This window comes from Procambarus clarkii, chromosome 19, assembly GCF_040958095.1.
Source record: "Procambarus clarkii isolate CNS0578487 chromosome 19, FALCON_Pclarkii_2.0, whole genome shotgun sequence".
In the NCBI taxonomy this organism is placed as follows: Eukaryota; Metazoa; Arthropoda; class Malacostraca; order Decapoda; family Cambaridae; genus Procambarus; species Procambarus clarkii.
The window spans coordinates 25,678,878-25,694,163 of record NC_091168.1 but is presented as its reverse complement, the minus strand read 5'-3'; positions in this window follow the sequence as shown (position 1 = coordinate 25,694,163).

The following is a 15,286-nucleotide window of genomic DNA, read 5'->3' as shown; positions in this document are numbered from 1 at the left end:
AGCGTTAATTTCGGGCAAGATGTGGGAAAAACAGACTAATACTTAAAACTAATTGAGATCAATGCATAAATTGAATTGAAAAAGGGAAAAAAGAATGATAATAATTACATGATGGACGGAACAGCAGAAATTGAAAAAGAACAACAGAAGTAATTTTATCTAAATCAACAGACTACAATTTTCTTCAAGTTGATATCTTATCAACTTGGCTCTCCATGGCGGATATCAGCAGTTATACAAGATGGTCAATAATCAATATTGTTTAAAAATAGCAAGATATAGGTTGATATTTAGGGGGTAAGGTAGATTACACGGAGTTTATTAAGTAGTACTTGGTTTTTCTCTTAAACTGGTTGAGAGAAGGACAGTCTTTGATGTGATTAAGAAGGTCATGCCATATTCTGGGTCCCTTGATTTGCAGAGAATTTGTCCTTTGGTTAAGTCACACTCTTCGAATATCAAATAGGTATTTGTTCAGAGGCACATAATTGGCTCAGAGCTCAAAATACCTCATAACATTTGGTCTGAAGTCACTGATAACAGGACAACAACACTATATCTGTGGTTGCCCTGTTATCAGTGACTTCATACAAAATGGTATGAGGTACTTTGAGCTCTGTAATTACTTCATACACTCAGGAATATTGGAAGATATTCTTGTGATGTACCCAGATTTTGCTAGTGGATGCTAATAGAACAGCCTTACATTTCTTGTTCTCTCCCGATTCCATGTATGACTGGCCGTCCTGTGAGGTGTGGATGTTGGATGAGCTTGTAGCTAGTTTTTTAATCTACACTGTGTAGTCCTTCATACAGAATAGGGTAGCAGCACATTGCTGTGTGTACCTAAGCTTGTTTTAAAAAAGAAAAGACATTGTTTGAGAGGAGTCTCGTAGAAACTGGTACGAGTAATTGTAATGTAAGATTTTCTTGATTCAGTGCTTATAGCTCTTGTGAAAACCGTGAAGTTGTTGTTTAGTCAAAGTTTATTTGTTGTTTTGTATTGAGGCAGGTATTTTCTTCCCTGATTCCATGTATAACTAACCATCTTGTGAGATGGGAATATTAGATGAACTTATTGCTAGTTTTTTATCTACACGTGTAATCTTTCATATAAAATAGGGTAGCAGCACATTGCCGTGTGTATCTAAGCTTGATAATAATAAAAAAAAAGGCACTGAACCCCACAATTCATCTAGCAAAGCAAGTTACAATGTTGATAAGTGACTTCAGACCAAATGGTATGAGGTACTTTGAGCTCTGTAATTACTTCTTACACTCAGGAATATTGGAAGATATTCTTGTGCTGTATCCTGATTTTGTTAGTGGAGGAGAGCTAATGTCAAAATTTATGTTTGTCCTGCACACCGCCCCCCATCCAGTGGGCAGCGGTGGATAGGTTACAATCACTCAGTTACTACCTACAGTTAGCAAGCTCTCCACATATGTCAGTTGCTTAATTTAGAACCTGTACTTGAGGTGGATCTCGAACCCATTGTTGATGTGACGACTTATATTGAATTTTGTAACTAGCTCATCAAGATTGTAACTTGCTTAGCTAAATGAATTGTGGGGTTCAGTCCCTGAGCCCATTATGTGCCTCTGTAACTCTTTCCACTACCGCCCACAAGATGGGGTATGGGGTGCATAATAAATGAACTAAACTAAACTGTTAGTGGAGGCTAATGGATCAGACTTTATTTTTTGAAAAACTAATCTACAAGCAGCTTTACTCTTATCTAGCCAAACACAATATACTTAGCTCTTGCCAATATGGCTTCAGACCCAAAAAAGCACTAACGATGCACTTATTAGTATGATTCACTTGATAGATGCAGCTCATGGTAAAAATGTATTCCCTGTTGGTTTATTTGTTAACCTACGTAAATCTTTTGACACTGTCAACCACCAAAAACCTTTTCCTTAAATTACATCATTACGGCATCAGAACTCACTCTCCCTCCAATACCTTCAGTCTTACCTTACTGACAGGCTCCAGTATGTTTCTGTGAATAATTCTATTTTTCCCACCCTACCCATCAACATTGGTGGTCCACAGGACAGCATACTTGGCCCTCTCCTCTTTCTTATCTACATTAATGGCCTTCCAAATGCCTCTCAACACCTCAAACCAATCTTATTTGCTGATGACACAACCTTCATTTTTCCCAGTCCTGACCCTCTTGCCCTAAATGCCACATTGAATGCTGAACTTAATAAGGTCTATCTTTGGCTAACTGCTAATAAACTCACATTTAATTTTGACAAAACTTTCTATATTTTATTTGGTAATAAATCCTCAAATAAAATTAATCTAAGAATAAACAATATCCAGATCAGTAGCAAAGTAGATGGCAAATTCCTTGGTGTTCTCATCGATAACAAGCTGAATTTCCAGGGACACATTCTAAATATAGCAAAAAAGTTTCTAAAACTGTCGGCATTCTTTCTAAGATCAGATATTATGTACCTCGCCCTGCCCTGGTGACGCTCTATTACTCTCTCATATATCCTTATCTCAATTATGGTATTTGTGCTTGGGGTTCTATTACTCAAAATCATTTACGTCCTCTAAGTATTCAACATAAAGCTGCTACTAGAACAATATCTAACTCTAAAATATCTAACCCAACACAAAGCCGCTATTAGAACAATATCCAACTCTGGCCCCAGACATCACTCGGTACCCCTACTCAAATCTCTTAATATGTTAGATATTAAGTCACTGCACATTCTCTCATGTGTATTATACATATATAAAACGCTAAACTATAATGCCAATCCTGATCTTAAAAGCTTCATAGAAGGTTGTAACAGAACCCATGAGCACCACACCAGAAATAAATACAGTTTTGATATTCCTAGAGTACGTCTTAATCAAACTAGAAATGCTCTGCAAATCAAGGGGCCCAGAATGTGGAATGACCTTCCCAACCATGTTAAAGACTGTACCTCTCTCAACCAGTTTAAGATAAAAACTAAACACTACCTAATAAATTCCCTGTAATCTACCTCACTCCTCTATTGTCAACCCATGTCTGTTATTTTTTTTTTTTCTTTTTTTTAATCAACACTGTTTGTCAACCTATTGTACTTGTGCTGCTTTTTCAGTCATGTTCCCCCTTTTTTTTATCTTTATTTGTATTTGTTCTCAACATCTTTTATTCTTTATGCTCAATTAGTATTAAGTTCTAGATATTAATGTTTTTCTTGCCCGAAACGCATTGCGTAATAGTGGCTTTAGGCATTGTATGTACTAGCTCTATCTATATATCAATCCATTAATTTAACATCACTTGTATGTATATACCTTACCTGAATAAACATCTGAATCTGAATCTGAATCTCTGGCCCCAGACAGCACTCGGTACCCTTACTCAAATCTTTGAATATGTTAGATATTAAGTCAGTGCACATCCTCTCATGTGTACTCTATATATATTTAGAACTCTGAACTGCAATGTCAATCGTGACCTTAAAAGCTTCCTAGAAGGTTGTAACAGAACCCATGGGCAAGTCACCAGAAACAAATACCTATTTGATATTCCAAGAGTGCGACTTAACCAAACTAGAAATGCTCTACAAATCAAGGGACCCAGAATGTGGAATAACCTCCCCAATCATGTCAAAGGCTGTACTTCTCTCAAGCAGTTTAAGAGTAAAACTAAGCACCATGTAACCTACCTTACCCCTTAAATGTCAACCCATGTCTTGCTATTTTAAACAATGCTGTTTGTTGACCAACTTGTACAATTGCTGATTTCTGCTATGTCCCCCCCCCCTTTTTTTATTCCTTTTTTTCAATACAATTTATACTTTAATCTCATTTAATATTAAGTTTTAGTTTAAGTGTCTTTTATCCCCTCCCCACACCTTGCCCGAAACGCTATGCATATTAGTGGCTTTAGGTCTTGTATGTACTAGCTCTATCTATAAATCAAACATTATGTTTGTAACTCTTCATCTATGGTCACTGCTTGATCGCAAGCGGGGATTTTTCTGGCGGGGGAGAAAGAAACAATTGCGCAGTGCGTCCCGCGGCGTTGCGCGGGCAGTTTGGGGCCGTATAAATACGGGCGCACAATGGGGCTCTGCCTCACTCCGCCTGCCCTCGCCGCTGCCCTCGCAAAACCCCACCCTCCCCCCCTTTGCAAGCGGCTGCTTTTGTACCCCCGTCATGCTTTGCACAGTTGTCCCGATTGTCTCCCCACTGCATGTGGGAAGGGGGGTGCAGCGCCGGTCCCCAAGTGTCCCGCTGTCCGCAGCTAATACTTTGCCCAGTCTAGGTGCTAGTAAGCCCTACTTGTAGTCACCCCCCTTCTCCTTATCCATTAGGTCTTTTACGGCCTCTTGGCCGGGTACATTACGTGTTATGTGGTCTCTCACTTATTAGTTATTCTTTGTGTCCTGCCTGTTATATCCTAGTGTTATATAATTACTACACATTTGCACTCGGCCTTAATTCTAGTACCAGTTAACCTTTAGGTTTCTGCAGAATTAGTTTCCATGTCACTATAGGCTAAGGTCTCATACTTACTACGGGTGTACCTTTTAAGTTAAATCTAGTCCTCGGACTTGGAATTGTTACTGTTAATTCTTACTTTATATATTTACTTTATATATTTTAATATAAACGTTATATATTTACTTAATTTATATTTGGAAACTTTATATATTTACATGTTCAATATTAAGTTTAATATAATATCAACTTTGTTATAAGTCTATAATATGGTCACTGCTTGATCGCAAGCGGGGATTTTTCTGGCGGGGGAGAAAGAAACAATTGCGCAGCGCGTCCCGCGGCGTTGCGCGGGCAGTTTGGGGCCGTATAAATACGGGCGCACAATGGGGCTCTGCCTCACTCCGCCTGCCCTCGCCGCTGCCCTCGCAAAACCCCACCCTCCCCCCCTTTGCAAGCGGCTGCTTTTGTACCCCCGTCATGCTTTGCACAGTTGTCCCGATTGTCTCCCCACTGCATGTGGGAAGGGGGGTGCAGCGCCGGTCCCCAAGTGTCCCGCTGTCCGCAGCTAATACTTTGCCCAGTCTAGGTGCTAGTAAGCCCTACTTGTAGTCACACCCCCTTCTCCTTATCCATTAGGTCTTTTACGGCCTCTTGGCCGGGTACATTACGTGTTATGTGGTCTCTCACTTATTAGTTATTCTTTGTGTCCTGCCTGTTATATCCTAGTGTTATATAATTACTACACATTTGCACTCGGCCTTAATTCTAGTACCAGTTAACCTTTAGGTTTCTGCAGAATTAGTTTCCATGTCACTATAGGCTAAGGTCTCATACTTACTACGGGTGTACCTTTTAAGTTAAATCTAGTCCTCGGACTTGGAATTGTTACTGTTAATTCTTACTTTATATATTTACTTTATATATTTTAATATAAACGTTATATAGTCCTTAAATTATATATTTTGAAACTTTATATATTTACATGTTCAATATTAAGTTTAATAATATCAACTTTGTTATAAGCCTATAATATAAACCGTGTTTAATATAAACTTTATATAATTACTTACTTTATATTTGAACTTTATACATTTACATGTTCTGCAGAATTTAATCTTCAATAAACTTTAACGCCCCATACTGCCAGTATCTTTCTCCGGAAAAAGGTATGATGTACACCAAGGTCATAGTGTTTAAGTATCCAACTTATTTGGATCCTGATTATCTATTGCTCAACAATGATAGTGTTGTTTGGGCAAAGAGGAACAGTGTTCGTGGTGAAAAACGAAGCCAGGTTGTTGCCTTGGTAAAGGGTGAGGCTCCAGAAAGAATTTTTGTGCAAGGACTAGGCTACAGGAAAGTTGTAAAATACATTGAGGAGCCCATATTATGCATGAAGTGTTCTCGTTGGGGACATATGGCTTGGAAATGCCAGTTTGACTCCAGGTGTCGGTACTGTGGTAAGAAACACGACTCTCGAGAGTGTAGAGTCAAGATTAAAAACGGTGAAAAAATCGTCCCATCTTGTTGCAATTGTCGAGGAAGCCACAATGCTGGTTCCTATCTATGTCGCATGAAGCCTCATCTGAGAGACTCGAGGACGGGTGCTACAAGCAGGATAGATGTATCCTCGAAGGAAGGAAAGATTGTGCAGCAGGAACATGGAGGAAACAGTTGGAAGCCAATGACAGCGCCTATGAACAATGTGTGGGAGAAAGGAACAGAGACAATTAAGGCGAGCCTAGGGAAAGTAGGAAATGCAGCTGAAAAAATTAAACCTTGTGGAAACAAGGTTCAGGTCAATATAGTGAACTCTGAGGTTGGTACTCAAATATTGGAATATCTAAAAAAACTAGAAAAGAGGATTGAGGCATTAGAAAAATTAACTATGGGGGGTAGACGGGGTGAAGATGGTGGTGAAACAGGACGTGAAGTGGAAAGTGAAACAGGACGTGAAATGGAAAGTGAAACAGGACGTGAAATGGAAAGTGAAACAGGACGTGAAATGGAAAGCCAAACAGGACGTGAAATGGAAAGCCAAACAGGACGTGAAATGGAAAGCCAAACAGGACGTGAAATGAAAAGCCAAACAGGACGTGAAATGGAAAGTGAAACAGGACGTGAAATGGAAAGTGAAACAGGACGTGAAATGGAAAGTGAAACAGGACGTGAAATGGAAAGTGAAATAGGACGTGAAGTGGAAAGTGAAACAGGACGTGAAATGTGCGTTGAAGAAAGTAAGGAAGAACATGACGTATTGATGATAGAGGATAGTCAGGAAAATGAACTTTCTAGTAGTGTTAGCGTTCAACCTTCTGTAGTGACAAATGTCGAAACAAAGGTTAAAGTAAAACGGTATAGAGAAATAAGAAAGAAATTAGATATGAATAAGATCACCTTTGATGCTAGTAGCTGTTGTGCAAATGAGGAGAAAGCAGAAATGTTACAGTGTTGGGAGAGTCTGTCTGAGAAAATCTCGTATCTCATGGAATGTGACAGACAGGGCAAAGGTAGTTTTATTAAATCATGGATGAAAGTAGAGTGAGAATATTATCTTGGAGCGTTAATGGGTTAAAATCTAGTGCGGTGGATGTACACTATTATACTCTTAGATAGTACTATATTAACCTGATATGTTACATGGGATTCTTGTATTTGTACTCACTGAATTTGTGCGCCCCTTGAGGGACTTGAAGTATGGGAAGGGGTAGAAATAGCCTAAGCTAATCTTTGATTTTTTTTTTTTTTTTTTTTTTTTTTTTTTTTTTTTTTAACTTGTCTCAATAAACCTACTTGAACTTGGAAGACCATTATGTATTAAAGTGTCAAATTATGGATAACCATAGAAATAAGGAAATAAGTAGTGTACCACTTCAAATTGTTTGGATGTGTGATAATGATATGATAGACAGAATACTTAGGAACTACAAGAATTTTGCCCCAATGATTGTAACACTTACTATATTAATATGCAATGTTAAATGTTGTATTGTGATTTGTGTATCTGTACTCACTGAATTTGTGCGCCCCTTGAGGGACTTGAAGTAGAGGGGGGTAGAAATAGCCTAAGCTACTCTATCCTTTTGAGATGTATTTTTTTCTTGTCTCAATAAACATACTTGAACTTGAACTTGAACTTCTCCCCCTGGTCAGAAAACAAACCGTGTTTAATATAAACTTTATATAATTACTTACTTATATATTTGAACTTTATATATTTACATGTTCTGCAGAATTTAATCTTCAATAAACTTTAACGCCCCATACTGCCAGTATCTTTCTCCCCCTGGTCAGAAAATATATGTTCTTTTACCTGAATAAAAATTTGAATTTTGAATTTTGAATTTTCTCCCCTGATTCCATGTATGACTAACCGGGGCGTGAGGCGAACCAGGGCCCCTAGGGACAAACCCTTAGGGGCGAAGAGACCACGAAGTGTCTGGCCACGCTGGGGGCGACGCCCCCAGCGTGGTTAGACACCGACCCGAGAGCGAAGGGGGAGCTAGCCCAGCACCATTTAAGCGGACCAAATGGTATAACATAGTTGAGTAGAACAGTCAGTACAGTCAGTACAATACAGAACAGTCAGAACAATGAAGTAAAATTATAATGGGAATAAACAACTTAACAATTATTAAACTGTGTTGACACAGTTACAATATCAGCAATGTGATATTATGTGTTTCATGTGGTGAATATTGGTAAGTTATCCTATTATCACATTTTTTATTAAATACATGCAGTGATAATAATAATAGTAATAATACCAATAAAATCGTGTGGTGTTACTCTATGTATTAAAATATATTACTCTGAAAACCGTACAGTCACTAAACAAAATATTGGGCTATTTTTATTATAAATTCGCTACTTTTAATCCTTCAGCTCGCTACTTTCAATAATTGTTATGTGGCAACTCTAGGCCGGAGCAGGGTTGCCAGATTGGGATACAAGTAGCGAATTGGGCTACTTTAGAGAGCCCACGCGCTCCCAATTTTTTAAATCGCTAGTTGCTACTTTTTGGGCTAATTTAAAAGCGAGTTGGGCTAATTTGGGCTATTAATGTTAAGCAACTCAATGATGATTATTTATGGTCAGATGCAACACAAACAAGCACCCCCGCGATAGCAGCCACAGTCTGACAATGTAAATGCGAGCACAGCACGCAGTATATCCTTTTACGACTAAATATCACATTCACTCCAAAAAAATTGTTCCAGCGATGTGTCAATATTTCATTTAAAATGATCTGCTACCAGAAATTTTAGCCAAATATCCCCAGTTTGCAAACTGTAGGTAGTAATTAAGGGATTGTAATCTATCCACCGCTGCCCACTGGATGGGGGGGGGCGGTGTGCAGGACAAACATAAATTGTGACACTAGCTCTCCACATATGTCAGTTGCTTAATTTAGAAATTGTACTTGTGGTCGATCTCGAACCCATTGTTGTTGTGACGACTTATATTGAATTTTGTAACTAGCTCATCAAGATTGTAACTTGCTTAGCTAAATGAACTGTGGGGTTCAGTCCCTGAGCCCATTATGTGCCTCTGTAACCCTTTCCACTACCGCCCACAAGATGGGTATGGGGTGCATAATAAATGAACTAAACTAAACTAACCCAGATGATGGGCACTGGGACCCATGCCTGTTGACCTATACGTACAACCACGTTCTCGTCTGTGGACCCTCCCTAAGGATTGACCGGGCGCCAATCCTTAACTGCTCACCCAGTAAAGAATAGGTTGTTAAACGATTTGGCGGGTCATACTCCGGGGGGAAAATCAGGATTAAGGACCTGCCCGACACGCTATGCGTGCTAGTGACTTTACAAGAATTTAAAAACTCTTTATATATATATATTATATATATATATATATATATATATATATATATATATATATATATATATATATATATATATATATATATATATATATATATATAAATAAAAAAAATATATATAAAAAATCCGCCGACGAATCTTTTTGTGTGCGATGAGACTTGTATCTGGCATAATTAAAATTTTAACTTAAATAATTCGTTTGTTAGACAATATATGATATTCAGATCTATAAATTACTTTAGAAAGGCCTATAATGCACATATAAATATTAATTTACACACTCCTGCCGCTATACGCCAGGAATTTCAATATGGCGTTCAAATAATTTTAGGCAGAGGGTCTCTGGGTCGGCTGGACGGTTACGGATCATCGACTGCGACCCCGCCAGTCGTCAGGTGGCAGCGGGGGCGTGAACTACGTCGTTCCCGTGTAGGTACGGCTGATCAATTTTTTGTTGCTATCTGAGCAGATATTGTTGAAGAGTTTGAGGATCACGATTTGCCAACATTATATAGGTAGAATATTATTTAGAATACACTTCCGCAGAGTGTTTTAAACCACCCCGTCGTCAGGCTAGGCTCGTTAACACGGCGGTCGAACCCCCACCTCCCAAGACGCATTTATTATCAACTTTCATGTACTGTGTATTAAAGTTTATATCGTGTATAAATTAATTTTATATTCTATGTTTAATTAGGCGTATAGTAGGTTCGGTATTTAGGTTCTGTTGGCAATTATTTGTACTTGAAGTATGTGGAGGGTGAAGCATTTACAGTTGCCTGTCTTCAGGCCAGGCTCGCCTACGCCGCCGCCCGACCCAAAGCCGCATTCGTCAATTTATCTAACTGCGTATTCAGAATTATTCTCGCGTATAAGGTAATAATATTTCATCAAGTTAATAGTTTTAAAAACTAAGTTTAGTGACAAGCGACAGTCCTGTGTACACTGTAATATATGAACAACTTCCCAACGGGAAGGAGCGGGGACACCCCTCCATGAACTGAATTTACCTGAGGGCCACTAATACTAGTGACCTCGATGAGGACAAAAAGCCGGCGGCTTGTCAAAGGTCCCCCATTTGCCCTGATGATCTTTTCCAGCTGTATTTTAAAACCCAGAAGAGTTTCGGCGTTTACGGCTTCAGCGGGTAGGCGGTTCCACGCGTTTACAACCCTATGAGTGAAAACAGCATTTTCTGTTTCCTGTCCAACATTCTGGCTTGTTGAGTTTGAACCCGTTGCTCCTTGTTCGTGTAACAGCTGACCTTTTGAAGACATTGTCCTGATCGACATCCTCCAAATTGTTTAGTATTTTAAAGGTTTCTATGAAGTCCGCCCTGTCATGGTTGGTTTGTGGTGTTAGCCCTGTGGCCCTCAACCGTTCCTGATACGAGAGATGACTAATCTCTGGTATGATTTTTGTCGTAAGACATTACTCCATAGCTCTGATAAGACATGGCTCCAGAGCAGCTATGTCTTTCTGAAGATGAGGTCTCCATGCCTGGATGCAATAATTCATGTGGGGGCGCACCAGAAACTTATACAATTGAAGGTCTACTTTCTTTTCCTTGAAGGTAAAGGCACCCATGATTATTCTCAGGGTTTGGTTTGCTTTTTACTGCCGTTCCCACTTGTTGTACAACTGTCAGTGATTGGTGGATTCTGACTCCATGATAATATGTTGATGATTTGGTAGTTGTGTTGTGTATTGTTATGCCTCACGTGATGGATTCTAACTCCAATGTCCTTTTCTTCATCTATCTGTTGAAAGGTAGTGCTGTCAATTTGGTAGTTGTGACGTGGATTGTTATGCCCCACATGCAAGGTCTTGCATTTATCGACATTAAAAAGTCATCTGAAAATTTGTGGAGTTCACGAAGATCTCTTTGTAAGGTTTCAATATGGCTTTCACTTCCCACTTTACCATAGATCTCAGTGTCATCTGCAAATTTGATTTGGTTTGTAATATTCTCATCTATGTCGTTGATGTATTTTATTTATTTATTTATTTATATATATACAAGATACATTGGGGGTTAACAGAGAACATACTTCAAGTTGAAATTACATTCTTGTAAAGCCACTAGCACGCATTGAGTTTCGGGCAAGTCCTTAAACTAACCTTAGAGCAAATCCTTAAACTAACAGATAATTTTAGAGAATTAAGAATCAAATTGACAATGTTTAACAGATACTTTACAGCTTTACTTTACAAGTACAGATGATTTTAAGTAGAATAATTACAGTAAAAATTGTCAAAAAAAGTATGACAAAAAGAATTGGCCCCAAAATGGATCCTTTGGCACCCCACTTAGCACACTGGTGGGGGGGTTGGATGAGATATTTGCTTGCTAGGCTTGCGATTACACAACTGGTCTGGCTCCGGGGGTGTGACTTGTTGGGCTTCTAGTTGTTCATGGTCGGGCTCCGGTTCCTGCATGGTTGTGCACCAATGGTTGTTAGTGTACGAGTGCTCCAGGTTGGTTTGCTAGGCCTCCGTGGTTGTATGTTTGCTAGAAATCCGGGTTTCTTTTTTCGTACAGAGCTCAATTTTTGTTTGCTATGGCTCCATAGTAGGTTTCTAGGGCTTGTGGAGGGATTTAGATAGGGCTAAGGAGATTTTTGTTTGGTCGAGCTAGGAATGGAGTTTGGTTGGGCTCTGGGGCTGTTTAGCTTGGTGAGGGTAGGATGAGATGTATATTTGCTAGGCTTGCGGTTACACAACTGGTCGGGGTCCGGTTACACAACTGGTCGGGCTTCGGTTACACAACTGGTCGGGCTCCGGTTAAATAACTGGTCGGGCTCCGGGGGTGTCACTTGGGCTTCGGGTTGTGCATGGTCGGGCTTCGGTTCATGCATGGTTGTGCTCCAGAGGTTGTATATTCGGTTCATTCATGCTAGGCTTGCAGTTACACATCTCATCGGGGTCCGGTTACAAAACTGGTCGGGCTTTGGTTACATAACTGGTCGGTCTCCAATCAAATAACTGATCAGGCTCCAGGCGTGTCATTTGGGCTTCGGGTTGTGCATGGTTGGGCTTCGGTTCATGCATAGTCGTGCTTCAGAGGTTTTGTTCAGTTTGTTCATGCTAGGCTTGCAGTTACACAACTGGTTGGGGTCCGGTTACACAACTGGTCAGGCTTCGGTTACACAACTGGTCGGGCTCCGGTTAAATAACTGGTCGGGCTCCGGGGGTGTCACTTCGGCTTCAGGTTGTGCATGGTCGGGCTTCAGTTTGTGCATGGTTGTGCTTCAGAGGTTCTTTGTTCGGTTCGTTCATGCTAGGCTTGCGGTTACACAACTGGTCGGGGTCCGGTTACACAACTGGTCGGGCTTCGATTACACAACTGGTCGGGCTCTGGTTAAATAACTGGCGGGCTCCGGTTAAATAACTGGTCGGGCTCCGGTTACACAACTGGTCGGGCTCCGGTTACATAACTGGTCGGGCTCCGGTTACATAACTGGTCGGGCTCCGGGGGTGTCATTTGGGCTTCGGGTTGTGCATGGTCGGGCTTTGATTCGTGCATGGTTGTGCTCCAGAGGTTGTTTGTTCAGTTCGTTCATGCCAGGCTTGCTGTTACACAACTGGTTGGGGTCCGGTTACACAACTGGTTGGGCTTCGATTACACAACTGGTCGGGCTCCGGTTAAATAACTGGTCGGGCTCCGGGGGTGTCACTTGGGCTTCGGGTTGTGCATGGTTGGGCTTCGGTTTGTGCATGGTTGTGCTCCAGAGGTTGTTTGTTCGGTTCGTTCATGCAAGACTTGCGGTTACACAACTGGTCGGGGTCCGGTTACACAACTGGTCGGGCTTCGGTTACACAACTGGTCGGGCTCCGGTTAAATAACTGGCCGGGCTCCGGGGGTGTCACTTGGGCTTCGGGTTGTGCATGGTCGGGCTTCGGTTCATGCATGGTTGTGCTCCAAAGGTTGTATATTCGGTTCGTTCATGCTAGGCTTGCAGTTACACATCTCATCGGGGTCCGGTTACAAAACTGGTCGGGCTTTGGTTACACAACTGGTCGGTCTACAATTAAATAACTGATCAGGCTCCAGGCGTGTCATTTGGGCTTCAGGTTGTGCATGGTTGGGCTTCGGTTCATGCATAGTCGTGCTTCAGAGGTTTTGTTCAGTTTGTTCATGCTAGGCTTGCAGCTACACAACTGGTTGGGGTCCGGTTACACAACTGGTCGGGCTTCGGTTACACAACTGGTCGGGCTCCGGTTAAATAACTGGTCGGGCTCCGGGGGTGTCACTTGGGCTTCGGGTTGTGCATGGTCGGGCTTCGGTTCGTGCATGGTTGTGCTCCAGAGGTTGTTTGTTCGGTTCGTTCATGCTAGGCTTGCGGTTACACAACTGGTCGGGGTCCGGTTACACAACTGGTCGGGCTTCGGTTACACAACTGGTCGGGCTCCGGTTAAATAACTGGTCGGGCTCCGGGGGTGTCACTTGGGCTTCGGGTTGTGCATGGTCGGGCTTCGGTTCATGCATGGTTGTGCTCCAGGGGTTGTATATTCGGTTCGTTCATGCTAGGCTTGCAGTTACACATCTCATTGGGGTCCGGTTACAAAACTGGTCGGGCTTTGGTTACACAACTGGTCGGTCTCCAATTAAATAACTGATCAGGCTCCAGGCATGTCATTTGGGCTTCGGGTTGTGCATGGTTGGGCTTCGGTTCATGCATAGTCGTGCTTCAGAGGTTTTGTTCAGTTTGTTCATGCTAGGCTTGCAGCTACACAACTGGTTGGGGTCCGGTTACAAAACTGGTCGGGCTTTGGTTACACAACTGGTCGGTCTCCAATTAAATAACTGATCAGGCTCCAGGCGTGTCATTTGGGCTTCGGGTTGTGCATGGTTGGGCTTCGGTTATTGCATAGTCGTGCTTCAGAGGTTTTGTTCAGTTTGTTCATGCTAGGCTTGCAGCTACACAACTGGTTGGGGTCCGGTTACACAACTGGTCGGGCTTCGGTTACACAACTGGTCGGGCTCCGGTTAAATAACTGGTCGGGCTCCAGGGGTGTCACTTGGGCTTCGGGTTGTGCATGGTCGGGCTTCAGTTCGTGCATGGTTGTGCTCCAGAGGTTGTTTGTTTGGTTCGTTCATGCTAGGCTTGCGGTTACACAACTGGTCGGGGTCCGGTTACACAACTGGTCGGGCTTCGGTTACACAACTGGTCGGGCTCCGGTTAAATAACTGGTCGGGCTCCGGGGGTGTCACTTGGGCTTCGGGTTGTGCATGGTCGGGCTTCGGTTCATGCATAGTTGTGCTCCAGAGGTTGTATATTCGGTTCGTTCATGCTAGGCTTGCAGTTACACATCTCATCGGGGTCCGGTTACAAAACTGGTCAGGCTTTGGTTACACAACTGGTCGGTCTCCAATTAAATAACTGATCAGGCTCCAGGCGTGTCATTTGGGCTTCGGGTTGTGCATGGTTGGGCTTCGGTTATTGCATAGTCGTGCTTCAGAGGTTTTGTTCAGTTTGTTCATGCTAGGCTTGCAGCTACACAACTGGTTGGGGTCCGGTTACACAACTGGTCGGGCTTCGGTTACACAACTGGTCGGGCTCCGGTTAAATAACTGGTCGGGCTCCGGGGGTGTCACTTGGGCTTCGGGTTGTGCATGGTCGGGCTTCAGTTCGTGCATGGTTGTGCTCCAGAGGTTGTTTGTTTGGTTCGTTCATGCTAGGCTTGCGGTTACACAACTGGTCGGGGTCCGGTTACACAACTGGTCGGGCTTCGGTTACACAACTGGTCGGGCTCCGGTTAAATAACTGGTCGGGCTCCGGGGGTGTCACTTGGGCTTCGGGTTGTGCATGGTCGGGCTTCGGTTCATGCATGGTTGTGCTCCAGAGGTTGTATATTCGGTTCGTTCATGATAGGCTTGCAGTTACACATCTCATCAAGGTCCGGTTACAAAACTGGTCGGGCTTTGGTTACACAACTGGTTGGTCTCCAATTAAATAACTGATCAGGCTCC